Source organism: Salvelinus alpinus, chromosome 26 (assembly GCF_045679555.1).
Source record: "Salvelinus alpinus chromosome 26, SLU_Salpinus.1, whole genome shotgun sequence".
Taxonomy (NCBI): domain Eukaryota; kingdom Metazoa; phylum Chordata; class Actinopteri; order Salmoniformes; family Salmonidae; genus Salvelinus; species Salvelinus alpinus.
In genome coordinates, this window is record NC_092111.1 from 26,165,400 (window position 1) to 26,176,249 (window position 10,850).

The 10,850-nt window shown below is 49.3% G+C and overlaps 1 non-coding gene across 1 annotated transcript; it reads left to right on the forward strand.

The window, feature by feature from the left end:
- The first annotated feature begins 131 nt into the window (after nt 1–131).
- Nucleotides 132–208, forward strand: trnaa-ugc (transfer RNA alanine (anticodon UGC)). Its single transcript has one exon. It is a non-coding gene; the product is annotated as a tRNA-Ala (tRNA).
- Nucleotides 209–10,850: the final 10,642 nt, after the last annotated feature.

Consider the following 10,850-nt stretch of genomic DNA (forward strand, 5'->3'; position numbering starts at 1 on the left):
TGGGCCTTACTGCTATTAGCCCATACAAATGTATTGAATAAGAGATTCACCACATGGGACAACAGATAGCCAGCCCCCCCTAAACATCGAAATGAACTTCGTTCTGAAGTGTCAGAACGGGACCAATACCAGGTCCCGTGTGGCTCAGTTGGTAGAGCATGGCGCTTGCAACGCCAGGGTTGTGGGTTCAATTCCCACGGGGGGACCAGGATGAATATGTATGAACTTTCCAATTTGTAAGTCGCTCTGGATAAGAGCGTCTGCCAAAGGACTTAAATGTAAAAGGTAAATGTAAATGTGTCTGTCCTGTATCTGAGAAAGATCAGGAAACATGTGTACTTTTTGGGGGGCATATATTTAACCCCTGATTTTTGGAACTAAACAGTCTCCATATACCTTACAGTGCCTTTGGAAAGTATTCAGTCCCCTTGACTTTTTCCACATTTTGTTACGTGACAGCCTTACTCTAAAATTGATTACATTTTTCCTCATCAATCTACACACAATACCCCATGATGACAAAGCAAAAACAGGTTTTTAGAATTTTTTGCTAATTTATTAAAAAGAAAACTTAAATATCACATTTACAGAAGTATTCAGACCCTTTACTCAGTACTTTGTTGAAGCACCTTTGGCAGCGATTACAGCATTGAGTATTCTTCGGTATGAAGCTACAAGCTTGGCACACCTGTATTTGGGGAGTTTCTCCTATTCTTCTCTGCAGATCCTCTCAAGCTCTGTCAGGTTGGATGGGGAGAGTTGCTGCACAGCTATTTTCAGGTCTCTCCAGAGTCTCTTTGCCTTGATCTTGATTAGTCTCCCAGTCCCTGCCGATGAAAAACATCCCCACAGCATGATGCTGCCAGCACCATGCTTCACTGTAGGGATGGTGCCAGGTTTCCTCATGGTCTGAGAGTCTTTGGGTGCCTTATGGCAAACTCCAAGCTGGCTGTCATGTGCCTTTTACTGAGGAGTGGCTTCCGTCTGGCCACTCTACAATAAAGACCTGATTGGTGGAGTGCTGCAGAAATGGTTGACCTTCTGGAAGGTTCTTGATCACCTCCCTTCTCTCCCGATTGCTCAGTTTGGCCAGGTGGACAGCTCTAGGAAGAGTCTTGGTGGTTCCAAACTTCTTCCATTGAAGAATGATGGAGGCCACTCTGTTCTTGGGGACATTCAATGCTGCAGACATTTTGTGGTACCCTTTCCCAGATCTGTGCCTCGACGCAATCCTGTCTTGGAGCTCTACGGACAATTCCTTTGACCTCATGGCTTGGTTTTTGCTCTGACATGCACTGTCAACTGTGGGACCCTACATAGACAGGTGTGTGCCTTTCCAAATCATGTCCAATCAATTGAATTTACCACAGGTGGACTCCAATCAAGTTATAGAAACATCTCAAGGATGATCAATGGAAACAGGATGCACCTGAGATCAATTTTGAGTCTCATAGCAAAGGGTCTGAATACTTATGTAAATAAGGTATTTTTGTTTTTTAGTTTGAATATTTTTTACAAAAAAATTAAAACCAGTTTTTGCTTTGTCATTATGGGGTATTGTGTGTAGATTAATGAGAATTATTAATAATTTATCCATTTTAGAATAAGGCTGTAACGTACCAAAATGTGGAAAAAGTCAAGGGGTCTGAAAACTTTTCCGAATGCACTTTATAGATTTTGTCATGGTTAAGTGGCCTATGGTGTGCAGTGCTCATGTCAACATCCAGCAATAAATGGATGCACCACGCATGTCTTATCCTTATTCTGGAATAAGCAAGTTAACGATATATATCCATTTGACTATAATGTAATTTATTATAATGCTATTTTTTGTTATCTGTTTCAGTAATACTGTTACTGTTAATGCACTGTTCTAGTGCTCTTCTCTGTTCTAGTGCTCTTCTCTGTTCTAGTGCCCTGCTCTGTTCTAGTGACCTGCTCTGTTCTAGTGACCTGCTCTGTTCTAGTGCTCTTCTCTGTTCTAATGCTCTTCTCTGTTCTAGTGCTCTTCTCTGTTCTAGTGCTCTTCTCTGTTCTAGTGCCCTGCTCTGTTCTAGTGACCTGCTCTGTTCTAGTGCCCTGCTCTGTTCTAGTGCTCTTCTCTGTTCTAGTGCCATGCTCTGTTCTAGTGCTCTTCTCTGTTCTAGTGCCCTGCTTTGTTCTAGTGCTCTTCTTTGTTCTAGTGCTCTTCTCTGTTCTAGTGCTCTGCTCTGTTCTAGTGACCTGCTCTGTTCTAGTGCTCTTCTCTGTTCTAGTGCTCTTCTCTGTTCTAGTGCTCTTCTCTGTTCTAGTGCCATGCTCTGTTCTAGTGCTCTTCTCTGTTCTAGTGCCCTGCTCTGTTCTAGCGCTCTGCTCTGTTCTAGTGCTCTTCTCTGTTCTAGTGCTCTTCTCTGTTCTAGTGCTCTGCTCTGTTCTGGTGCTCTTCTCTGTTCTAGCGCTCTGCTCTGTTCTAGTGCTCTTCTCTGTTCTAGTGCTCTTCTCTGTTCTAGTGCTCTGCTCTGTTCTAGTGCTCTGCTCTGTTCTAGTGCCCTGCTCTGTTCTAGTGCTCTTCTCTGTTCTAGTGCTCTGCTCTGTTCTAGTGCTCTTCTCTGTTCTAGCGCTCTGCTGTGTTCTAGTGTTCTTCTCTGTTCTAGTGCTCTGCTCTGTTCTAGTGCTCTTCTCTGTTCTAGTGCTCTTCTCTGTTCTAGCGCTCTGCTCTGTTCTAGTGCTCTTCTCTGTTCTAGTGCTCTTCTCTGTTCTAGTGCTCTGCTCTGTTCTAGTTCTCTGCTCTGTTCTAGTGCCCTGCTCTGTTCTAGTGCTCTTCTCTGTTCTAGTGCTCTGCTCTGTTCTAGTGCTCTGCTCTGTTCTGGTGCTCTACTCTGTTCTAGTGCTCTGTTCTAGTGCTCTGTTCTGGTGCTCTACTCTGTTCTAGTGCTCTCTGTTCTAGTGCTCTGTTCTAGTGCTCTACTCTGTTCTAGTGCTCTGTTCTAGTGCTCTGCTCTGTTCTAGTGCTCTTCTCTGTTCTAGTGCCCTGCTCTGTTCTAGTGCTCTTCTCTGTTCTAGTGCTCTTCTCTGTTCTAGTGCTCTTCTCTTTTCTAGTGCCCTGCTTTGCTCTAGTGCGATGCTCTGTTCTAGTGCCCTGCTCTGTTCTAGTGACCTGCTCTGTTCTAGTGACCTGCTCTGTTCTAGTGCTCTCCTCTGTTCTAGTGCTCTTCTCTGTTCTAGTGCTCTTCTCTGTTCTAGTGACCTGCTCTGTTCTAGTGCCCCTCTTTGTTCTAGTGCTCTTTTCTGTTCTAGTGCCCTGCTCTGTTCTAGTGCCCTGCTCTGTTCTAGTGCTCTTCTCTGTTCTAGTGTCCTGCTCTGTTCTAGTGCCCTGCTATGTTCTAGTGCCCTGCTATGTTCTAGTGCTCTGCTCTGTTCTAGTGCTCTGCTCTGTTCTAGTGCTCTGCTCTGTTCTAGTGCTCTGCTCTGTTCTAGTGCTCTTCTCTGTTCTAGTGCTCTTCTCTGTTCTAGTGCCCTGCTCTGTTCTAGTGCTCTTCTCTGTTCTAGTGCTCTTCTCTGTTCTAGTGTCCTGCTCTGTTCTAGTGCCCTGCTATGTTCTAGTGCCCTGCTATGTTCTAGTGCTCTTCTCTGTTCTAGTGCCCTGCTCTGTTCTAGTGCTCTTCTCTGTTCTAGTGCCCTGCTCTGTTCTAGTGTCCTGCTATGTTCTAGTGCTCTTCTCTGTTCTAGTGTCCTGCTCTGTTCTAGTGCTCTGCTCTGTTCTAGTGCCCTGCTATGTTCTAGTGTTCTTCTCTGTTCTAGTGTCCTGCTCTGTTCTATTGCCCTGCTATGTTCTAGTGCCATGCTCTGTTCTAGTGCTCTGCTTTGTTCTAGTGCTCTTCTCTGTTCTAGTGCCCTGCTCTGTTCTAGTGACCTGCTCTGTTCTAGTGACCTGCTCTGTTCTAGTGCTCTTCTCTGTTCTAGTGCTCTTCTCTGTTCTAGTGCCCTGCTCTGTTCTTGTGCTCTTCTCTGTTCTAGTGCTCTTCTCTGTTCTAGTACCCTGCTCTCTTCTAGTGACCTGCTCTGTTCTAGTGCCCTGCTTTGTTCTAGTGCTCTTCTCTGTTCTAGCGCTCTGCTCTGTTCTAGTGCGCTTCTTTGTTCTAGTGCTCTGCTCTGTTCTAGTGCTCTTCTCTGTTCTAGTGCTCTTCTCTGTTCTAGTGCTCTTCTCTGTTCTAGTGACCTGCTCTGTTCTAGTGCCCCTCTTTGTTCTAGTGCTCTTTTCTGTTCTAGTGCCCTGCTCTGTTCTAGTGCTCTTCTCTGTTCTAGTGCCCTGCTCTGTTCTAGTGCTCTTCTCTGTTCTAGTGTCCTGCTCTGTTCTAGTGCCCTGCTATGTTCTAGTGCCCTGTTATGTTCTAGTGCTCTGCTCTGTTCTAGTGCTCTGCTCTGTTCTAGTGCTCTGCTCTGTTCTAGTGCTCTGCTCTGTTCTAGTGCTCTTCTCTGTTCTAGTGCTCTTCTCTGTTCTAGTGCCCTGCTCTGTTCTAGTGCTCTTCTCTGTTCTAGTGCTCTTCTCTGTTCTAGTGTCCTGCTCTGTTCTAGTGCCCTGCTATGTTCTAGTGCCCTGCTATGTTCTAGTGCTCTTCTCTGTTCTAGTGCCCTGCTCTGTTCTAGTGCTCTTCTCTGTTCTAGTGCCCTGCTATGTTCTAGTGCTCTTCTCTGTTCTAGTGCCCTGCTATGTTCTAGTGCTCTTCGCTGCTCTAGTGTCCTGCTCTGTTCTAGTGCCATGCTCTGTTCTAGTGTCCTGCTATGTTCTAGTGCTCTTCTCTGTTCTAGTGTCCTGCTCTGTTCTAGTGCTCTGCTCTGTTCTAGTGCCCTGCTATGTTCTAGTGTTCTTCTCTGTTCTAGTGTCCTGCTCTGTTCTATTGCCCTGCTATGTTCTAGTGCCATGCTCTGTTCTAGTGCTCTTCTCTGTTCTAGTGCTCTTCTCTGTTCTAGTGCCCTGCTCTGTTCTTGTGCTCTTCTCTGTTCTAGTGCTCTTCTCTGTTCTAGTACCCTGCTCTCTTCTAGTGACCTGCTCTGTTCTAGTGCCCTGCTTTGTTCTAGTGCTCTTCTCTGTTCTAGCGCTCTGCTCTGTTCTAGTGCGCTTCTTTGTTCTAGTGCTCTGCTCTGTTCTAGTGCTCTTCTCTGTTCTAGTGCTCTTCTCTGTTCTAGTGCTCTTCTCTGTTCTAGTGCTCTTCTCTGTTCTAGTGCCCTGCTCTGTTCTAGTGCTTTTCTCTGTTGTAGTGCTCTTCTCTGTTCTAGTGCTCTTCTCTGTTCTAGTGCTCTTCTCTGTTCTAGTGCCCTGCTCTGTTCTAGTGCTCTTCTCTGTTCTAGTGCTCTTCTCTGTTCTAGTGCTCTTCTCTGTTCTAGTGCTCTTCTCTGTTCTAGTGCCCTGCTCTGTTCTAGTGCGATGCTCTGTTCTAGTGCTCTGCTTTGTTCTAGTGACATGCTCTGTTCTAGTGCTCTGCTTTGTTCTAATGCCATGCTCTGTTCTAGTGCTCTGCTTTGTTCTAGTGCTCTTCTCTGTTCTAGTGCTCTTCTTTGTTCTAGTGCTCTTCTCTGTTCTAGTGCTCTGTTCTAGTGCTCTTCTCTGTTCTAGTGCTCTTCTCTGTTCTCGTGACCTGCTCTGTTCTAGTGCTCTGCTTTGTTCTAGTGCCCTGCTTTGTTCTAGTGCTCTGTTTTGTTCTAGTGTCATGCTCTGTTCTAGTGCTCTTCTCTGTTCTAGTGCTCTTCTCTGTTCTAGTGCCATGCTCTGTTCTAGTGCCCTTCTCTGTTCTAGTGCCCTGCTCTGTTCTAGTGCTCTGCTTTGTTCTAGTGCCATTCTCTGTTCTAGTGCTCTGCTCTGTTCTAGTGCCCTGCTCTGTTCTTGTGCCATGCTTTGTTCTAGTGCTCTGCTCTGTTCTTGTGCCATGCTCTGTTCTAGTGCTCTGCTTTGTTCTAGTGCCATTCTCTGTTCTAGTGCTCTGCTTTGTTCTAGTGCTCTGCTCTGTTCTTGTGCCATGCTCTGTTTTAGTGCCCTGCTCTGTTCTAGTGCCATTCTCTGTTCTAGTGCCCTGCTCTGTTCTTGTGCCATGCTTTGTTCTAGTGCTCTGCTCTGTTCTAGTGCCACTCATGTCAGCAGCTCCAATCAGACAGAAGGGGGTCATAAGGGCCAACAGAATCTGTTCCGGAAACAGCTTGAATCCTGCACCCTGGATGCCCACGGTGGCGATGGGCTGGTCAGCTGTTGAAAAGCTGTGCTAGTGTATTTTTACAGTATTTTTCTCTGTTTTCCTCTCTCTGTCTTATCTCACTCTCTTCCCCATCTCTCTCTCCCTCCCTCTCTCTCACCCTCCCTCTCTCTCCCCGTCCCCCCTTAACGTCTCTCTCCCTGTCCCCCCCTTAGCCTCTCTCTCCCCGTTCCCCCCTTAGCCTCTCTCTGTATCTCTCTCTCTCTCTGTATCTCTCTCTCTCTTCTATCCAGGAGGGGTGTATTTGCTGACTGGACTGCACCGGGCTGGGTAGGCAGGTCTGGGGTTGTGAGTAAGGTCTGGCTGGCCTTAATGACTGTGCTGACTGGCTGAATGGAGCCAGTCAGGCGGACAGAGATTGGACAGCCATGAGGTTGATCCCTACTGACAGACCCATAGGGTGACTGGTCCAAAAATAATCGGCTGCAAATAAAAGTCCCGCTAACGCTGACTTCCATGGAACCCACCAACATGGGGGGATTACAGATTGGGTTGGGTTTAGTAGGTGTGTGTGTGTGTGTGTGTATGTGTTTGTGTTTGTGTGTGTGTCTCTCAATGTGTCGATGTGTGTCTACGTGGGTATGCGGGTGTTTGTGTGGTTGAATAGTCTAGCTTCAGCTGTATCTGTCACTGATTTTATCATACAGTGAACGGGGATACCTAGTCAGTTGCACAATTGAATACATTCAAACCAAATGTGCCTTCCACATTTAACCCAACCCCTCTGAATCAGTGATCACTCACTACTATGACTGCAACTGTATGTAGCCTGTCATGTGTGTCTTACACACCTATGAAGCACTTATCTTTAAAGGCAAAGTGGTTTACTGACCAGGCAGACATTATAGAGGCCCTGAGGGTCTAAACCATTTCCCTTTCATGTCACGATTCCTAGACAGGAGCAGGTTCTACAAGTATGTGCCTGTCAAAACATATCACTAGAGAGCAGGATGTGATTCCTAGACATTGAACCTGATACCTGTACGTGTGTGTGTGTGGGTCTGTATGTGCATGTGTTTGTACATGTGTGTATGTCCGTCTGTCCATTCGCCTGTGTGTATGCGCGTCCGTGTGTGTGTATGTACGTGTGTGTAAACTTTGCCGCTTGTTGTGTCAACATACGTAGGCTGTGCAGTGACCTGACAGACTGATGTGACAGACAGCATCATCTGTCCTGGTGTGACCTCGCTGCATCAACATCGTAAATGGCTGACAGGTGACCTTTTATCCCATATAAGGGGAGAGGAAGAATGCTATGGGTGCCAAATGGTTCCCATGATGTCCTTTACAAAAAAAATTGTGCAACACATTCGGCAGGAAATAGGAGACAAAGGTTTGTGAAACATGGGTTTGATCCTAGACACATGAAAAGTGGGATGAATACAGAGGGGACGGGGCAACAGAAGACGAACAGCAGAGGGGCTAATGATCTTGGAGATGGGGAAAGGGCTGATAAACCGGGGGGAAAGTTTGCGGGACTCCACCCAGAGCGGCAGATCTCGGGTGGACAGCCATACCCTCTGCCACCGGACCCCGGGGAGCTGGGGTCCGGTGGCAGTCCGTTTGCGTCGATACCTGGAAGTGGTCTGAGAAGGCTCTCTTCCAGGTACGACGACAGCGGCGGAAAAACATTTGGGCAGAGGGTATGCCGACCTCTTGCTCCAGGAAGAGCGGGGGCTGATAACCCAGGGAACAGTCAAGGGGCGAGAGACCCGTGGCAGAGCAAGGAAGGGTGTTGCGGGCATTTTCGACCCACACTAGTTGCTGGCTCCAGGTGGTGGGGTTGGCGGAGACCAGGCAGCGAAGAGTCGTCTCCAGGTCTGGCCGTTGGACTGGGGATGGAATCCGGAGGACAGGCTGGCAGACCACCCAATGAGCGTGCAGAACGCCTCCCAGAACTGGGACGAGAACTGATGACCCCGGTCGGAGACCATGTCCACTGGGAGTCCATGGATCCGAAAGACGTGCTGCACCATGATCTGGGCCGTTTCTTTGGCAGAGGGTAGTTTGGGGAAAGGAATGAAGTTGGAAACTTTGGAAAACCGGTCCACTACTGTCAGGATGGCAGTGTTGCCATCAGACGGGGGGAGACCCGTGACAAAGTCCAGGGATATGTGAGACCAGGGATGGTGAGGAACAGGCAGACTTTGAGGGAGACCAGCCGTAGCTTGCCAGGAAGGCTTGTTTTGCGCACAGATCGTGCAAGCGCCGACGAATGTGGAGACGTTAGGAACCAAGGTAGGCCACCTAAAGCGTTGTCGCACAAAGGCCAGGGTCCGACGGGAGCCTGCGTTAGGCAAGCTTGGAAGAGTGGGCCCACTCCAGGACCAAGGAGCGGACAGTGTCAGGAACAAACATCCAGTTATCTGCCCCCCTCCACCCCGGGGTTCGGCTGGAAACGCTGCACATCATGAACCTGCTTCCCTATTCCTATGAGAGGGAGAAGTTGAACCGGGTGAAAAGCAGGGCCCACATAGTTTGCCTGGAATTGAGACCCTTGGCGGTGTGGAGATATTCCAGGTTCTTGTGGTCTGTCCACACAATAAACAGATGTTCCGCCCCCTTCTGCCAGGGCCTCCACTCCTCCAACCCCATCTTCACCGCAAGAAGCTCCAGATTCCACAAATCGTAGTTCCTCTCCATGGCGTTGAGGCGATGGGAGAAAAGGGCGCAGGGATGTAGCTTAAGGTCCAGAGCAGAACGCTGGGACAGGACAGCCCCCACTCCGACATCCAAAGCATCGGCCTCCACCACGAACTGGCGGGACGGGTCAGGATGAACCAAGATGGGAGCTATGGTGAAACGGTGTTTGAGATCCCAGAACGCCCGGTCAGCAGCTGGGGACCACGTGAACGGCCCCTTGGGAGAAGTGAGTGCAGACGGGGGAAGCCAGGGTGCTGTAACCCCAGATAAAGCCACGATAAAAGTTGGCAAATCCCAGGAAACGTTGCAGTTGCACTCTGGACGTAGGCTGGGGCCAATCCACCACCGCTCTCACCTTCCCCTGATCTATCTGTACACTCCCTGCAGCGATGATGTAACCCAGGAAGGGGATGGTGGAGCGATGGAATTCGCACTTCTCTGCTTTCACAAAAAGCTGGTTCTACAGGAGGTGTTGGAGAACCTGTCGGATGTGGAGCATGTGTTCTTGGGCGGAGCGGGAGAAAACGAGGATGTCCTCAAGGTAGACAAAGATGAACCGGTTCAACGTGTTGTGGAGAACATCATTCACCAGAGCCTGGAACACAGCAGGGGCGTTGGTAAGGCCAAATGGCATGACCAGATACTCGTAGTGACCGTTGAAGGCAGTCTTCAACTCATCTCCTTCCCGTATCCCTACCAGGTGGTAGGCATTCCGTAGGTCCAGCTTGGAGAACACGGTGGCCCCCTGGAGCGGCTCGAGGGTGAAGAGATGGTAGCGGGTAGTGGTTCTTCATCGTGATGTTGTTGAGGCCCTGGTAGTCAATGCACCGGCGCAGTGTTTTGTCCTACTTCGCCACAAAGAAAACCCAGAAGGATGAATGAGCCCTGCAGCTAGGGAGTCCTCAATGTAGGTCTCCATAGCCTTGGTCTCCGGAACGGAGGCAGAGTGGTGCCTGGGAGAAGGTCGATCCCGCAGTCATAGGGTCGGTGCGATGGAAGCAAAGTGGTATGGGCCTTACTGAACACCTCCCGGAGGTCCTGGTACTCCGCGGGAATGGCGGAGAGGTCCGGGGCAACTTCCGAACCCCCAGGAAGACATACCGGGCCAGGCTGCGCTGACTCAGGCAATGAACGTGGCAGAACAGGCTCCAGCCCATGATGGTGCCAGAAAACCAGTCAATAAGGGGATTGTGTCGCTGGAGCCAAGAGAATCCCAAAACCCCAGGAACCTGAGGAGACTTAATAAGCAGAAATTGGATCGTCTCGCTGTGGTTCCCTGACACCCGTAGGTTGATGGGGATGGTTTTGTGAGTGACCCGGCATATAGAGCGCCCGTTCAGTACTGTAACGTCCATGGGAATGGAGAGGGGCTGAGTGGGGATGCCCAGCTCGGATGCCAGGGTAGCATTCATAAAGCTCCCATCGGCCCCAGAGTCGATGAGTACCCGGAGAGATGGCATGAAAAGGGGTGCGAGTAAGGGAACAGGAAAAGTTTTCCGTATCTCCTACTGGAGAGCCTGGACTTTTAGTGGACAGGTGGCCACAAAATGACCAGTAGTCCCGCAACACAGGCAATTCTTAGTGTGAAGCCTGTATAGCCGTTCGGCTGGGGACAGCCTGGCTCTGTCTAGTTGCATCGGCTCGGGAATAGGAGAACTGGCAGACTTCGGAGACTCGGGGAAACTCGGATGTCTCGCAGGTGAGGTGGAAGCTTTGGGCAGCCTAGTGAAATCGAACCTCCTCTCCTTCCTTCGCTCCCATAGTCACCCATCGATCCGAATGGTCAAGGCGATGAGCGAGTCGAGATCCATCGGTAGTTCCAAGGCTGCAAGCTAGTCCTTCACTTACTCCAATACTCCGTGCAGGAACATGTAAAACATCGCTTCTGGGTTCCAGGCACTCTCAGCTGCCAACGTACGGAAATCCACTGCATAGTCTGCCATACTGTGGGAGTCTTGCCCGAAGCTGGAGTAACTTACAGGC